Below are 16692 nucleotides of genomic sequence, written 5' to 3'. Positions count from 1 at the left end.
TGTTTTTTTGAGACAGGGCCTCACGATGTAGCTTTGGCTGTCCTTGAACCCCTATGTAGGTCAGGCTGATCTCAAATTCACAAAGATCTGCCTGCCTCTGTCTCCCCAGTGCTGGTATTAAATGTGTCTGCCACCCCAGTTAATTTTCTTTCATTTTATTATGTTATGCATATGAATGTTCTACCGGTATGCATGTGTGTACACCATGTGTGTGCTTCATGCCTGTGGAGGTCAGAAAAGGGCATCAGTTCCTCTGGGACTGGAATTACAGATAGCTTTGAGCTACTGTGTGGGCACTGGGAATTTAATAACTCAGGTCCCCTGAAAGACCTACAAGTGCTCTTGACTGCTGAACCAATTCTCCATCCCCTGGATATCATCTTCTGGATCTCAGTGGAGGACACTGTCAGCCTGCCCAGACTCTGGTCCAGACCCAGGAAAGCTCAGCAGAGCTGGGATTCAGAAACTGAGGGGCTGCAGCTGCCCCAGAGGCAAGTTGTCTGGCCTCATTTCCAGGGACTGGGTCTGTGAATTCCTCAGTGTTCACACAATTACAAGGAAGCTATACATCACATTTACATTAAGTGGGATGGGCTTAGACAAAATCATAGCACGTGGCAAGTCATACCTACTACACAGGAACTTGCAATATCACATAAACATAAGTGTAAAAGTGCATATTTACTATGATTATTTTGAGATGGGGGTCTCACTATGTTGTCCAGACTGGCTTCAAATGGACCATCTGCCTGAGCTTCCTGACTAGCAGTGACCATAGGTGTGTGCCACCATGCCCAGATTATGCCTTTTTTTGTGTTCATTTTTAACACTAAGGTAAGGGCTGCTGAGAAGACTGAGCAGGACAGGAGCTGTCAAGCCTGGTGGCCTGAGTTTGGGCCCCAGGACCCATATAGTGAAAGGAGAGAAGTGTGACTCCCTCAAGTTGTCCTCTGACTCCACACACATACACATAAATAATGTAACAAAAATTTCCCATGTTCTTCTGGTGCCCATTTATAGCTCACAAATTGGTTACTTCACACATTACAGTAATAGCTTCATCAAAAACAGTCTGAACTATAACACTCAAGCAACAAAAGCTTTGTGTGGCCACCAGCCCTAGTGAGGTCAGGCCTACCTGCAGAAGGCAGTCCCACCAGGAGGCGGAGAGTAAGGGCATGACAGCAGGCTGGAGTTATTGCAAGCAAAGACTAAGGGAGGAGGTCTTGCCAGCAAGTGTCAAACTCTCCTTTCCCGTAGCAATATATTTGCTTCTTGTCTCCTGGTGCCTCTGAGTTGGCTGTAAAAGGGTCCAGGGTCTTCACAGACCAGCTCAGCAGTGTTCTTCTGGGACTTGAGCAGTCCTTTTGCCAAGAGTCCTGCACCAGCAGGCAGGATACCATCGTTTTATCATCACCCACAAGTCCTCCTTGGACTGTCTGATGCACTGCAGCTGCAGGAGAACTAGCAGCCCCAGAAACAAGGACCTGAGGTGGTAATGGTGGTGAGGGTAATGACTGTGGCCTGTCCCCTGTGGTCCATAATAGATGTGGTCAGTGCCTAGAGGGGTTTCCTTGGTGCCTAGCTCAAGGAGGCTGGAACTTGGGTTGCTCAGGACAGTGGCCCGCACAGTCAGCTGGTCAAATAATGATTTATTTTTCTTCTTTTTTATAAACTAGGCAAAAATGGTTCTGGAGCCTGGAGAGATGGTTCAGTGGTTAAGAGCACTTCTGCTCTTTCAGAGGACTTGAATTAGTTTCCCAGCACCCACAGTAATCAGCTCACAACTGCCTGTCACTGCAGCTCCAGGGGCTCTGACACCTCTCTCTTGCAAGGACACTGAACTAACTAAGTGTATATAACCTCATGCACAAAAACATAATTTTTTAAAAAATCTAAAAAATAGAATTTTCCTTTCTGAGGATGAGTTAGATGGCTTTTAAGGCCAAGTGGGGGAGGAACAGAGAAGGAGAGCAATGAAAGAGATATCTAAATAGAGGGAGCTATAATGGGGTTAGGGAGAAATGGGGTGCAAGGGAAATTCTCAGGAATCCACAAGGATGACCCCAGCTAAGACTCCTAGCAATGGTGGAGAGGGTGTCTGAATGGGCTTTCCCCTTTAATCAGATTAGTGACTATCCTAATTGTTATCATAGAACCTACATCCAGTAACTGATGGAAGCAGTTGCAGTGACCCACAGCCAAACACTGGGCTGAGCTCCTGGAGTTCAGCTGAAGAGAGGGAGGAGGGGTCGTCTGAACAAGGGGAGTTAAGACCGTGATGGGGAAAACCACAGAGGCAGCTGACCTGAGCTAGTGGAGCTCACACTGACAGCTGGGGAACCTGCATGGGACTAACTAGACCCTCTGGATGTGGGTGACAGTTATGTGACTTGATCTTTTGGAGGACCCCAGGTACATTAACTGGCTTTTTGGAACCCGTTCCCTTTGGTGAAAAACCTTGTTCAGCCTTGATACAGCGGGGAGGGGCTTGGTCCTGCCTCAACTTGGTATGCCAGACTTTGTTGATTCTCCAAGGAAGGCCTTACCTTCTCTGATGAGTGGATGGGAATGGGGGTATGAGGGGGCGTGAGGCAGGAGAAGGGGAGGGAGGGGGAATTGGGGTTGGTATGTAAAATGAAAAATAAATGGAAAAGAACAAGAATGATTTCTGTTTGGGGAAAACAGAAAGTATAATTTTCCTGTCTGTTTTAACAAAAGCTTTCACAGAATGCATAGGTCAGCTATTTGGGGGAATCTAAAAAGCAAACAATAGAAAGGCTGTCGATGGGAAAGGCAAGATTTTAAAACAGCATTCAGGAAAAATAAAATTAATTAAAGGCATGAAAACATGGGAGTAAACTCAGTGGGTAAAAAGCTTGCAGCACAGGGGTGAGGACCTGAGCTGAGTTCCCAGAATCCATGTAAAATAGCGTGCAGAGGAGGGTCTGTCATCCCAAGGCCACCATGAAATAGGAGGTGGAGACAGAAGACTCCAGAAGCTTGTAGTCTGGCAATTTGGATTGGAAAACAATAAGACCATGTCTCAAAGTGGAAGGTGAGGACTGATGCCTGAGGTTGTCCTCTGACCTCTGTGGCACAGGCAAGCTAGACTCATATGTAGGAACACACACAAGCACGCACGCACACACACACACACTTTCACTAATATTTTGGAAAAGGAATGAAAACAAAAATAAATACAAAGGAAAAACGGTGAGCAGAATGATTCTTACCTATAATCTTCGTATTCAGGTTGCTAAGGCAAGAGGATTGCCATGAGTTCCCAGCCAGCCTGAGCTACAGAATGAGACGCTGCCCCCCCCAATGAAATAAGACAATAAAAAAAAAGAAAAAGTGTGTGGGGGGGGAATGACGTACGTTTCAGCAGTTAGGAGCACTGGCTGCTCTTCAAGAGCACCCGTTTGATCCCCAGCACCCGCATGCTGTCTTACTACTACTTATGATTTTAGGTCCAGGGGATCCAGGGGCTTTTTCTGGCCCCCTTGGATACCAGACAAGCAGGTGGTATACAGACACATATGTAGGCAAAACACCCATTCACACAAAATAATAAAAAAGTAGGTGGTTGCAGTGGCACACACATTAATCTCAGCACTCAGGAGGCTGAGGCAGTCAGATTTCTCTAAGTTCAAGGCCAGCCTGGTCTACATAGTGAATTCCAGGGTGACATAGTCAGAACTTGTCACAAAAAACAAAACAAAGATAAAAAACAAAACAGTCTTAAACCCACAAAAATAAAATTAAATACAAGGCAGGCAGGCATGGTGGTACACACCTGTGATCTAAGAACTCAGCAGGCAGAGCACTAGGACTGCTTCTGAGGCCATTCTAGATTATTTCATAGTGACACCCTGTCGTGTGTGTGTGTGTGTGTGTGTGTGTGTGTGTGTGTGTGTGTGTGTGTGTGTGTGTGTATGTATGTATGAAGAAAGGGACTAATTCTTTGAAGCTACTACCTAGAGGCTGCAGGCCCTGATCTCCGAGTATATTCCGCTTGTCCCTAGTAAGACCTATTATCCATTGCCAACTGGAACACACACATCTATTTTGCATATGAACCAGAGACAGAAACTAAGAACTGTGGGCTTCAGGTCACCAAAAGCCAAAACAAAACAAAACACAAACAATATTTTTAAAAATTTCAGATTTTTTAAACGTATGTGTGTTTTGTCTGCATGTATGTCTGTGTACTATGTGGGTGCCTGGTGCCTCAGAGGTCGGAAGAGGACATCCAGACTTCTGAAACTGGAGTTACAGATGGGTGTCAGCTGCCATGTGGGTGCTGGGAACTGAACCCCAGTCCTTAGCAGGAGCAGCAAATGCTCTTAACTGCTGAATCTGTCCAGCCCACTTTCAATATTAGTCTTTAAGTGTTGACCAAGTGTCAAATCTATCTGTAGCTTGTTGATGTTAAAACAGACCACCAGACGGTCACATCAGTGGGCTAGCGCGATGCCTATGTGGGTAAAGCGCTTGCTGTGCAAGTACAATGACCAGAGTTCAAGTCTCCAACACCCATGGAATGGTGCCTGTGTCTGTAGCTCCAGCAGTTGGCGGGTAGAGGCAAGTGGATCCCTGAGACTCACTCACCAGCCAGTCTAGCCAGCTGGTGAGCTTTAGGATCAGTGAGAGATCCTGTCTGAAAACAACACACAAAAAAACCCAAAACACAGCAACAGCATGGGGAGCAGTAGAGGAAGACGGAAGACTTTCATATCAACTCCTAGCCTCCATATGCACATGAATACGTAAGCACACACATATGTACCACAACACCCATGAATTGTGTGTATTTATGGTATTTTTTTTGGGGGGGGGGGTTCGAGACAGGGTTTCTCTGTGGCTTTGGAGGCTGTCCTGAAACTCATTCTGTAGACCGGGCTGGTCTCGAACTCAAAGAGATCACCTGCCTCTGCCTCCCGAGTGCTGGGATTAAAGGTGTGTGCCACCAACGCCCGGCTATTTACAGTATTTTATATTATGATGTAAAGTATGTGTAGATAGACCCATTGGATTTCTGACACGTGTTTACTTAATTTATATGCTAAAGATTTATATAATTAAAATGTAGCAAAAATCATTAAATAAAATCATTAACTTATTGACTTATTGACTTTTATACTTTTATTAACTTATTGACTTATTGACTTTTATACTTTTATACTTCTACAACATAAATTCTAATTAATGATAACAAGTGGAAATACACCAGTTGACAAACCAAACAAATCCAGACGTAATACTGGGGCTAAAACTATAGGCACACCTGTGCACCACACATTTCATTATCCCCCTCCCCCTGTTTTTTTGGGTGACAGAGTCTCATGTAGTCCAGGATGACCTTGGAATCTGCTTCTCCTCTCTATCTGCTGAGTACTAGGATTTCAGGTGTGCTTGCTTAATCATTCTCAGTATGTTTGGTTCCGGGATGGAATCCAGGGCCTTGTGCATGCTACACAAGGACTCTACCAACTGAACCACAACCTGGCCCCCAGGTAAGATGTTGGTAACACCCAAGTCTCCACAGGAACACAGATGTAACACGACAGCAACATCATCCTTCTCCCAAGGAATCCCATTTAACACGCTCACAGAGGATATGGAAATGTGAGAAGAGTCCTGACGTTTATTTTACAACCTTACAAAGTTGGGTGACAGTCGAGAGAAGAGGCAAAAATGGCTCACATGCCAGTTTTGCATAAAACAGTGGTTTTTATTATATTACTAATCCCATTCCTTCCCTGCCCCTGAATTCCTCATTGGCTGAATTCTTCAGGAGGTGCAATCTTCCTGGTGTCTAGTATAGCTCACTCCTTAAAATACCCACTCTGTTGGTACAGGATGAAAAGACTTATCTAATGAATATCCCTGGGCTCAAGAGCCCCCACTTTTCTGATACATGGGCTCTGTCAGGTAGCAGACTGTAATTTTCAACCATAGGATAGACAGAGACAAGAAGACTCCAGCTGCCAGCTGAGGGAAACGGGCCTCCTCCTCCTCCTCTGTGGTTCTCTGATGAGCTCTAAACACATCTTATACTGAAATTGACCATAGTGATTTATTTTTGACACTAGGAAAGCACCTTAAAATTTAGCTACAAGTTAAAATCATTCCTATTAGTGGCTTTAAAAAGAACTAAACAGCAGAGCAGGAGAGATGACTCAGCAGCTAGAAGTCACTCTGCTCTTGCAGGACTTGAGTTCAGTTCCCAGTACTTACATTAGGCAACTCACAGCCACCAGTAATTCCAGTAATTCTGATCTCCATGGGCTCCCAGATGCACATGGGTACACACACACACACACACACACACACACACACCAAAACCAAGCTAGATATAATAGTATACCTGAATCCCAGTACTTGGGAGTTAGAGGCAGACAGATCTCTGTAAGTCTGATGACAGACCAGCCAGGGTTACATACAACGCTGTCTCAAAAATAAGGGGGGAAAAAGAAGGAAGGAAAAAAAAAGAAATAGAGACTGGGTCTGCAGAGATGACTCACTGACTGCTCTTCCAGAGGACTCCAATTCAATTCCCAGCACCCTCACAGCAGCTCACACCCGTCTTGAACTCCTGTTCCAGGGGATCTGACATGTATGGCAAAACACCTACGCAATATATATATCATATATATATATATATATATATATATATAAATATTTTTTTTTTTTTTTAAAAAGAAAAAGAAATAGAGACTGGAGGGATAGCTCAGTGGTTAAAAGCATGTAATGATTTTGCAGAGGACCCAAGTTCAGTTCCAAGCATGGCATATCATACAGCTAGCACCTGCATGTAACTCCAGCTCCAGGGTATCCAATGCCTTGGGCCTTTACAGGCACGTGCATTTTCATGAACAGATATATATAACATATATAATTAAAAATAATAAACACATTTTTAAAATAAATAATGAAATAAATCTAAAAAGCAAAAAATAAATGGAGCCAAACCTGGGCTCCAGGAAACATCTCTCAAATCCTTGACATAACCCTCTTGTTGGAGGAGGTCATATCTAACCCAGACTCTTTTTCTACCTGGAAATCCCCTCAAGGCCAAGTTAGGGGATAGAATAATAGAATTGTGGATTGTACAAATGGAACTAGGATGTTCCCAATAAAGGACCCAGACACAACACACCCAGCCAAATTTCAAGCGAGTGTCTTAGGCCTAGATTTCCAGGCCAACCAATAGGCCAAGCTTTGTTTTCCTGTTTATTGGAAACTATTAGACCATTGCCAAAAGCACTTTGGAGAATAAAAACTTTGGAAATCTCTTGTTTTACAGACACTGTAAGTTGAAATAATGTGTTACCATATAGACCAAAGCACATTGCTGGCCCTTCCAGGACATTCCTAATTCCTTTCAGGGTTACAGATGGTTCTGTTAGTCATGAAGTTACATAGCTTTTCGTTTCTGTGCATTAATCTTTATTTCTTGCTCCTGTGTAGTGTATATGCACATGTGTATTCATTACCTGTGTCTGGAAGTGTGTGTGTGCGTGTGTGTGCATGCGTATGTGTATGTGTGAGTGTGTGTGTGTGCTGGAAGTTGATGTCAGGAATCTTCCTTGGTCATGCTCCACTTTATTGAGGGAGAATCTTTCACTGAACCTGGATCTGAGGATTCTAGTTAGTCTACCTATCCAGTTTGCCCCAAGGATCCTGTCTTTGCCTCCAGAGCAGTAATTGCAAGTTTCTACTATGTCTGCCCATGACTTTCATGTGGATTCAGAGGGTGCAAACTCCAATCTTCATATTTTCTTGGCATGTTTTTATCCATTGAATCATCTCATCAGCACCTTTATCTTTGGGGCATATGTGTATATGTTATGTGTGTGTGTGTGATATGTATTAAATTAGTAAATTGTCATGCTGTCTGAGATCACTGAGGTAGGGCTGCTCTCTAACCAACTTCAGACCCAAGCATGCTATCTTAATGTGTCCAACAAGAACTCTTGCCTGGAAATGGGCTGGCTCCCTCTGGCCCTGTGAGAAGAGAGAACAGCAAAAAACAGCCCAACAAAACCAATAAGACTATCAGAAGGAGTAAAATACTATGTTCTTGAACACACTGTGAGATAAGCATTTCAAGGCAGCTTTCCAAACTAAAGACTCAGCTAGCTACTGATTAATTCCATGGTATAAAGATGCTTGTGGTGTGAACTGCCAATGGGAAGTCTCACCCAGGAGAACATGTTCTGCCTCGGATTCTCTGGTGGTCAGATGTGCCAGCTGACTGTTTTGGTGTCTGGGGCTTCCCCAGACAGTTTCTGCTGGGTGGTGTAAGAGCCTAGATTCATGCTCTACTGTGTTTCTGCTGCTCGTTTTATTCTTTCAAAACCATAAGCATGGCTAGCACGGATCCTTCCTTCCATGAGGTGCATTTCTGTTCTGAAGGAGAAAATATTCTAAGGCTGCTGAGCAAATCCCTGACTCTGAAGAACTTTTCTTTTGTATATTGGCTTTGTAGTGAATGAATCAGGCTGGTCTTTGTGAAGAGTGGGTGAGCAAGTTGAATGCTTTGAAGCTACACCATGTGGCTTAGGCTTCAGAAATGGTTACTGGGAGAAATAGGACTCTTTTGGCCAGGCGAGACTGGCATTTGCTAATGGCCTACTGGAAAGCTACTGAGGGTGGAGGTGTGGAAGACAGAAAAGTGTTCAGTGGGAAAAGGAGGTAGCAGATTTGCAGACCTATTGATGATGTTGCAATGGCAGACATACATCCTTAGTGAACAAGTGCAGGAGAGGAAGTGGAGGGCCGATGCCAGGAAAGGTCATCTGGCAAATGCTGTGGCGAAACTGAGATCCTGACACCTCTACCTGTGGCAGCAATGTATGGGTTGAGGGTTAGACTGATGAGGAGTGGAGTGGTGAGGAGAGAGAATTCCACCTTACTGAAAGCTGTACTCTCATGCACAGATGCTTAGAACAATGGGAGGAGGATGGGATCTGAAGGGAAGTAATAGAATACTCTACTTGGCAAGAAATAAAAGACATTATCCAGGGCTACCCAGAGGCTTGGGGAACCTCTGGTTACCTAGCAGGTGCAATGGCATGACCTAGAAGCTAGTGGTATTAAAACCGGATGCATGCGACTTCAGGTTGTTATTGTCACCACAGACCCTGCAGTGTGCAATGTGTTCCAAGAGTGGAGCATAAGGGCATACACCATGGATGCACAGGGCAGGTCAACTGACAGTACCAACATGTTGGAACTGGCTATGAGGGGCGCTCAGAGACAAACACATGACTGAGGATTTGTGACCCACAGCTAATAGCCCATGATACTCCTTGTATACAAACAACAAGAGACTCCAGGAGCCATCCAGGGTTGCAGCAGCTGATGACTTAACAACCGTACTTTGGAAACACAAATCAGGAATGGGATAATTAAAATATGCATTTGTTTATTTATTTATTTGTTGTGGTGGGTGTACTCATGACACAAAGTGTGTGTGGAAGAGGACAGCTCTTGGGAATTCGTTCTCTTCTTCTGGCATGTGGCTCTTGGGGATCAAACTCATATCATCAGGTTTGGTAACAAGCGCCTTTGCCTTCTGACCCATCTCACTGGCCCTGATAAGACCATTGAAACCACATCTTCTGCTGATCAGCAGATTGTCAGGATTCCGCTAATAAATGATACAGATAATTTATTGACTTGAGTGATTTAAAAGGTAACATAAAGAGGGGAGTTGGGACTGGACTGTGGGAAGCTGACCTCCACATATGCACCATGGGAGAGAGCTTACATCTCCCAGAGACAAATGTTCATGCTCACTGCTCTTCTTAAGTCAGAAGTGCCATGCAATAAGATAGATGGAGTGAGTAGCTAAGAACTGTGACAGGTGTTTAAAGATAAAAGATTGCACCTACAGAAAGCATCCTTACCCTCTGGAAAGCCCATGGCTAGTGCTTCCCTCGTGGTCCCCATTGCTACAGTGGCTCCTTCTGTTTTCTTGCTTACTAGCTCTCAAAACTGGTAAGTCCAGCTCCAGAAGTTAGGTTGACCTGTAAAGACTTTAGGCCCCACATCAAAGCTACAATCTATTGGAAAAGTGGGTCAACTAACCCTGACTTCGGTGGGTATTGGAGATGATACCAGTTTAATTTATGGTAATCCAAAATTGTTCAAAGGGAAATCAGTTACAATTGCTAGATTAGGAGAAGAAGGCTATGCCAAACAAGCAACAGTTCCATTTAAAAAGTGGCCAGCTTCCAGCTGGGCACATGGTGCTTACCTTTAATCCCAGCACTCAGTGAGGCAGAGGCAGGCAGATCTCTGAGTTCCAGGCCAGCCTTGTCTACACAGTGAGTTCCAGGACAGTCGTGGACTATTACACAAAGAAACCCTGTCTGGAAAAACAAAACAAAACAAAACAAAACAAAGAACAACAAAAAAGTGGCCAGCTTCCTAAACAGGGGCATGAAGTAATATAGCTCCCATTCCAGAGTAAATTGTGAGCATTGATATGTTAAAAGGATTAAAAATAGATTAAAATGATGGAATCTATCAATTTGAGATCAGGACTGTCTCTTGTAAGCTTCAACAGGTGCCTGTGTTGGTGAGTTACTAAAGTGATTCAAATGAAGCAACATCACCAGGTAACCATGACGAAATATCCCAGACTACAGAGGGTTTGGAAACATAAATTTTGATGCCTACTACTACTTAGTGGAGCAAATCCATATGGTCTGTTAGAAAACTAGATGATCATGGAAGAAGACCAAAGACTTCTGGGAGTTAAATAAGTGGCTTCTCCTCCTCTCATTGCTGCTGTCCCAGATGCTGTCATCTTGTTAGAGAAGGGCAGTGCCATTCAGGCACCCGGCTCAGATCTGGCTAATGCTTTCCTCACTGTATACCCATCACAATCAATGCAAGTCGTTTGCCTTTTCCTGGCAAGGGCAATTGTGTGCCCACCCCAGGGATATATTCATAGTCCTACCATATGCCATCACCACATAGCAGAGCATTTGCAGAGTGTAAAGGTGCCCGTCTCCATTCAGATAGTGCATTACATTGATAACATCCATCGTGCTTCAGAAGACGGAGAAAGAAGCAATGCCCGAAGCTTTAGTGTTAGTGATTGTTGGATTGAAATAATTTGGATGGGAAATTAACCCTGTGAAAATTCAAGGACTGGAAACTACTGTTTAGTTTGGAGAAAGTATTTTGGAATCAAGGCAGACAGTAAATATTAACTAAATCCAGACAGAAGAAATTGTAATTGCCCATTGTACAGGATAAGAAGCAACCCAAGGTCCATTGGTCTGATTGGTTTCTGGCATCACCATCCCTCATCTACAACAGTTTTGAATCTCCTATATGAAATAACTAGAAAGAAATGTCAGTTTGCCTGGGACCTAAGCAGGAGCAAGCATTTGAACACGCAAACCAGACAGTACATGGCACTAAAGGTCTGGCTGGTCAGAACAGTCTCCACTGAATTACAATGAACAGCTGGTGGGTTTATGCCTACTGGAGTTGGTGGCAGAACTAAGAAAAACAGAGGGTGCCTTCAGACTTTTGGAATAGAAATCCGTCCTCTGCCAGTGAAGTGTATACCCCTTCAGAGAAATAGTTACTGGCTTTTTCTGGGCTTTGATTGAAACTTAACCAGTAACTGCCCATCGTGAAGAACTGATGAGACTCCACACTTCAATTACAATATGGACACACATCAAGCCCACTCATAAAACAGGGCATGGGTAGGAGCCTAGTGTCGTCGAGTGGAAAAGCAAGCAAAAGGGAGCAAATGCAGGGCCTGGTGGAGTCTTGGCTACATGAAGAAATCAGTAACACTGCCCCAGCAGAATCTGACTGCTTCCTCACTTTGGATGTTAAAACAAAGTCTCCAATTAGATTGGGGAAAGTCTTTTGATCAATTGTCTCCTCAGCCTTTGGTATGAGCAGCCAATAGGCAAAGTTATATGCTGTCTATAAAGTTATTCAAACTGACTCAGGACAATGCCATATGTACATCAACTGGTCTGCAGCAAATGAAATGGCCTTTTGGATGGCCTGATAGCAAAAACACAAATAGACCACAAGTGGCAAAGAAGTGTGGAGAAAACCTGCATGGGAGAATTTTCAGCATTGGTCAATCAGTGGCACTGTACTTCATGGTGACGCTCACAGTGTGCTCACTTACCTCCATAAAACAAAGCATTCGGCCCAGATTCCACTGAGTGTGTAAGCTCCCTCTGATACGCACAAATGGGTTAATTACAAATCCAGACATCTTGGAGGGTATGCTGCTCACAGGTGGGCACAGAACTATGGGATGCCTACTACTCAGGATATCATAAAGAAGAGTGTCTCCAAAGATCCCCTCTGCCAGCAGATGCAGAAATGAGATATGCTACATCGTTGGAAAGATCATATTCATCAGGTAAAAGAACCAGGACAAATCTGGAAGATCAATAATGTGGGAGCTTTGACCTGATCTCAAAACTGTCAATCCATCTCTGTGGCAGTAAATGCTAACTTCTGGATATTTGGTTGTACATCCATATGCCATGATACCCAAATGAATACAAATGGACTCTAAACTATAATGCTAATCTTGATATGCCCATACAAACTCAGAGTGTTATAGGAACCACTTCAAATGTAAGTTAATATAGGAATTACTAAGATGCATGGTATAAAATGGATTTACCACATTCTCTATCATCTGAAAGCTGAGGGTTTGGTAGAAAAACATAATTGGGACACTGCATCAGTCAGGTTTCTCCAGAGTAACAGAGCATATAGAATAAATCTATCTATCTAGCATATGGATATATTTATAAATAGATAACATTTATATAATGTGTGGGGATTTATTAGAATGGCTTACAGGCTGTGGTCCAGCTAATCCAACAATGACTGTCTACCAATGGAAGGTCCAGGAAACCAGTAGTTATTCAGTCCATGAGGCTGAATGTCTCATCTGATCTTCAAAATATGCAGGAATCCCAAAGAAGTAGGTTCTAATGCCAGAGAAGGAATGATGTTGCTTTCAAGAGCAAGAGCAAACAGATAAAAGTGTGTTTCCTTCTTCCATGTCTTTTATAAAGACTGCCACCAGAAGGTGTGGCCTAGATTAAAGGTGGATCTTCTCACCTCAAGATCTGGATTAAAAGTGGGTCTTTCCACTTGAAATGATTTAATTAAGAAATCAATCCCTGACAAGTGAGTCCAACCATTTGGGTTTTAGTTAATGACAAATAAAGTCAAGTTGACAACCAAGAATAGCCATCACAGATGCTAAAACAGCAATTAAAACAGTTAGGGCAAGGCTTATTCCATTAATGGAAAGGTCATTTACTGGAAATGGTACAGACCGAAATAATAGGCCAATAGGACAAAATGAAACGCCATTAATATGAGCGATGACTCAAAATCTCCAAACCAGAGCTGGAGACAAAAGATGAAGCAATAGTGCTAATGTCCTGGGAGGTTAAGACAGGGGCTCAGGTATTTTTTGGAGCAACTTCTGATTTAGTGAGACTGGATATGTACTTCCCCATGGAGTGTCAATCGGAGTCCATGCTATTTGTTATACCTACCATTAATGTGGACTGTACCCTCCTAGATTTTTTTGGGCTAATCTTGGGAAAGTCAAGTCTGGCCTTCTGGGACCTCAAATATGAAGCAGAGTGACCCACCCAGACCATCAAAGGAGGATTAAGGTGATTTACATACTGTTGGAGCTAAAGAGCTGCCCATGCATGTATCAAAATAGCTCAATTAGTACTCTTTCTATTTGGTAGAACTAAAGTAAAACAAGGGAACCCTCTGACACTACCAACAGTACAGAAGGCAAAGGCTTTGGAGTAATCAATACTTTATGAATGCTGGAAATAAAGAAGCCCCTGAAAGCACTCCACATGCTATGAAACAGTAGTAGTCATCTGCCCAGGACATGATCAGCTGTCTCTTACTCCCATTAGTCATACAGGTTTGGCAAACCCTGGTTTTTATTTTATTGATTTATTTTTCTTGAGATAGGGTGTAACTGTGTATTCTGGCTCTCTTGGAACTCGATCTGTAGACCAGACTGACCTCAAAATCAGAGATCCACTACCTCTGCCTCCTGAGTGCTGGGATTAAAGGCGTGCTCCGTTATGCCTGGCTGAATTCTGGACTTTATATCTGTTATAGTTAATGTCTCAGCATATTACTGAAGGCTGCTTGATTGATACTGACCAATTCAACATTCTTCTTCTGGAAGCTGTGCTAATTCTTTGCTTCTGGACCAAGTGTACCACTCCTGTCAGACTATTGGTTTATGAGAGGGAGACAACTGAGGTATTTTTCCAGGCTAACAAAGATCTCTCTCTCTCTCTCTCTCTCTCTCTCTCTCTCTCTCTCTCTCTCTCTCTCTCTCTCTCTCTGGTTTTTCGAGACAGGGTTTCTCTGTGTAGCTTTGGAGCCTATCCTGGCACTTGCTCTGGAGACCAGGCTGGCCTCGAACTCACAGAGATCCGCCTGCCTCTAAGATCCCAAAGATATCTCTTAATTCTAGAACATTACTGATCACCCCAGAAAAACAACTGTGATTTCACCACGTGACTCCCTAGAGCGACTCAATGGATGATAGGGACTTTACATCAAAAATAAAAAGCAGCCACTGAGCTATCTCAGTGGGTAAATATACTTGCCTCCAAGCATGAGGACTGAGTTTGAACTCAGGAATCCATATGGTAGGAGAGAACACACTGACAAATTGTCCCAACCGCCACAAGGATGCTATGGCATGTGTACACCCACTCCCTTTCTCATGGAAATAAATGAATGTAATTGTTAAAATAACTGTAGGGACTGGAGAGATGGTTCAGCAATTAAGAGCACTTACTGTACTTGCAAAGGACCTGGGCTTGGTTCCTACCACCCACAAAGTGGCTTATGACCATCTTTAATGTCAAAAATAAATGAATAAATCTAATTTAAAAATAAAAAAATGAGGGGGCGAGAGAGATGGTTCAATAGTTAAAATTTAAGAGCGCATAGTGCTCTAGCAGAAGACCTGAGTGTAGTTGCTGGCACCCATGTGAGGGAGCTCACACCGCTTGTAACTCCAGCTCTAAGTGGGATCAGATGTCCTCTTCTGACCTCTGTGAACACCTTTACTCATATACTCGCACACACACACATAATTAAAAATAAAACCAATTTTTAAAAATGTTCTTAAAAGTTGCTACAAAATAACGCGATAGAGATGGACGTTATCTGTGGAGACATTTGTAAATGCCACAGGGTGGACCTTACTGCTAATCCACTAGACACCAACACACTTTGCCATCACTGATTCTGTTAAACAGTACCATCTTTATATTAACTGTCTCACTCTAAGAATATAATGTAATTCTACTGACAGTACCATTTCTACACAAGCCGTCTCTAATGTTTGAATTGTGTCTGCTTTGCTTTATTTAACATATCTTCTGATCATACATTCACTAGTGAGATATATGGGCTGTGTGATAGGAATGTAGTATATATACTTCTTTATAATAAGAGATTTTATTATAAAGAACTCCACTTTTTTTCGTCAGGGACACTCTTTCTGTATCTTGTGAGGATAACCTCATGCTTGGACCTGCTTTGACTACTATTTGCAGTAGCTGTATTTTTGGGAGCCAGTCCAGGGCTTATTACTGGGTTGCAAGATGAAATTTCAGTTAGAAACTTCACCACTAAAGTAGTGAACAACACTGCCTTCACCTTAACTGCTACTAAGACTTAAACCTTTTCCTCTTTGGGGAAAACACCAAATGGCTGATGAACCCCTGCCCCCAGGAAAACCCAGGGGCCCAAGATTAGCAACTCTGAGGAGGATTTGGCTGCCACAGTTTTAGGCGTGGCCTCAGATCCCAGGGCTCCTGGAGGTAAAGCCAAAGACAAGGATTGGATCCCTGTCACCAAGCTGGGCAGCCTGGTCAAGGAGGTGAAGATCAAGTCCCTGACGCTCTGCCTGTTCTCCCTGCCCTCTAAGGAATCCAAGATTAAGTCTCTTTCCAGAGGTCAGGGGTCAGGTAGCTGTAGGTCTTGGAAATGGCATGAAAACTGGCCTTGGCAAAGTCCAAGAAAAAAAAATTGACTTTTTCCTGGGAGCATCCCTAACACATGAGGTTCTAAAGATCGTGCAGAAGCAGACTAGGAATGGCCAGGTACAAGATTTATGTTGGGAACTACAATGGTTGAGTTGGTTTTGGTGTTAAGAGCTCCAAGAGATAGCCACTGCTATCAGAGGGGCCATCATTTTAGCCAAGCTTTCCATCGTCCCTGTGTGGAGAGGCTACTGGAAGAACAAGATTGGCAAGCCCCATACTGTTCCATGCAAAGTGACATCCACTGTGGCTATGCTAGTTCATCTCATCCTTGTCCCCAGAGTCACTGGCATCTCTTCTGCTCCTGTGCCCAAGAAGCTACTGATGATGGTTGGTATTGATGACTGCTGCACATCAGCCCAGGGGCTGCACTTTCACCCCAGGCAACTTTGCCAAGGCCAGTTTTCATGCCATTTCCAAGACCTACAGCTACCCGACCCCTGACCTCTGAAAAGAGACTGTGTTCACCAAGTCTCCTTATCAGGAACTCACTGACCATCTTAAAACCCTCATCGGAGTCTCTGTTTAGAAGACCTAGGCTCCATCTGTGGCCACCACATAA

At 43.5% G+C, this 16692-nt stretch overlaps 1 pseudogene; it reads left to right on the top strand.

Moving 5' to 3' along the window:
- Positions 1-4476: 4476 nt before the first annotated feature.
- LOC100774275 lies at positions 4477-16692 on the top strand (annotated as a pseudogene).

Source organism: Cricetulus griseus, chromosome 4, assembly GCF_003668045.3.
Source record: "Cricetulus griseus strain 17A/GY chromosome 4, alternate assembly CriGri-PICRH-1.0, whole genome shotgun sequence".
Lineage (NCBI taxonomy): Eukaryota > Metazoa > Chordata > Mammalia > Rodentia > Cricetidae > Cricetulus > Cricetulus griseus.
Note: the sequence above shows the minus strand (reverse complement) of the source record. Positions and strands in the feature narration are given on the sequence as shown.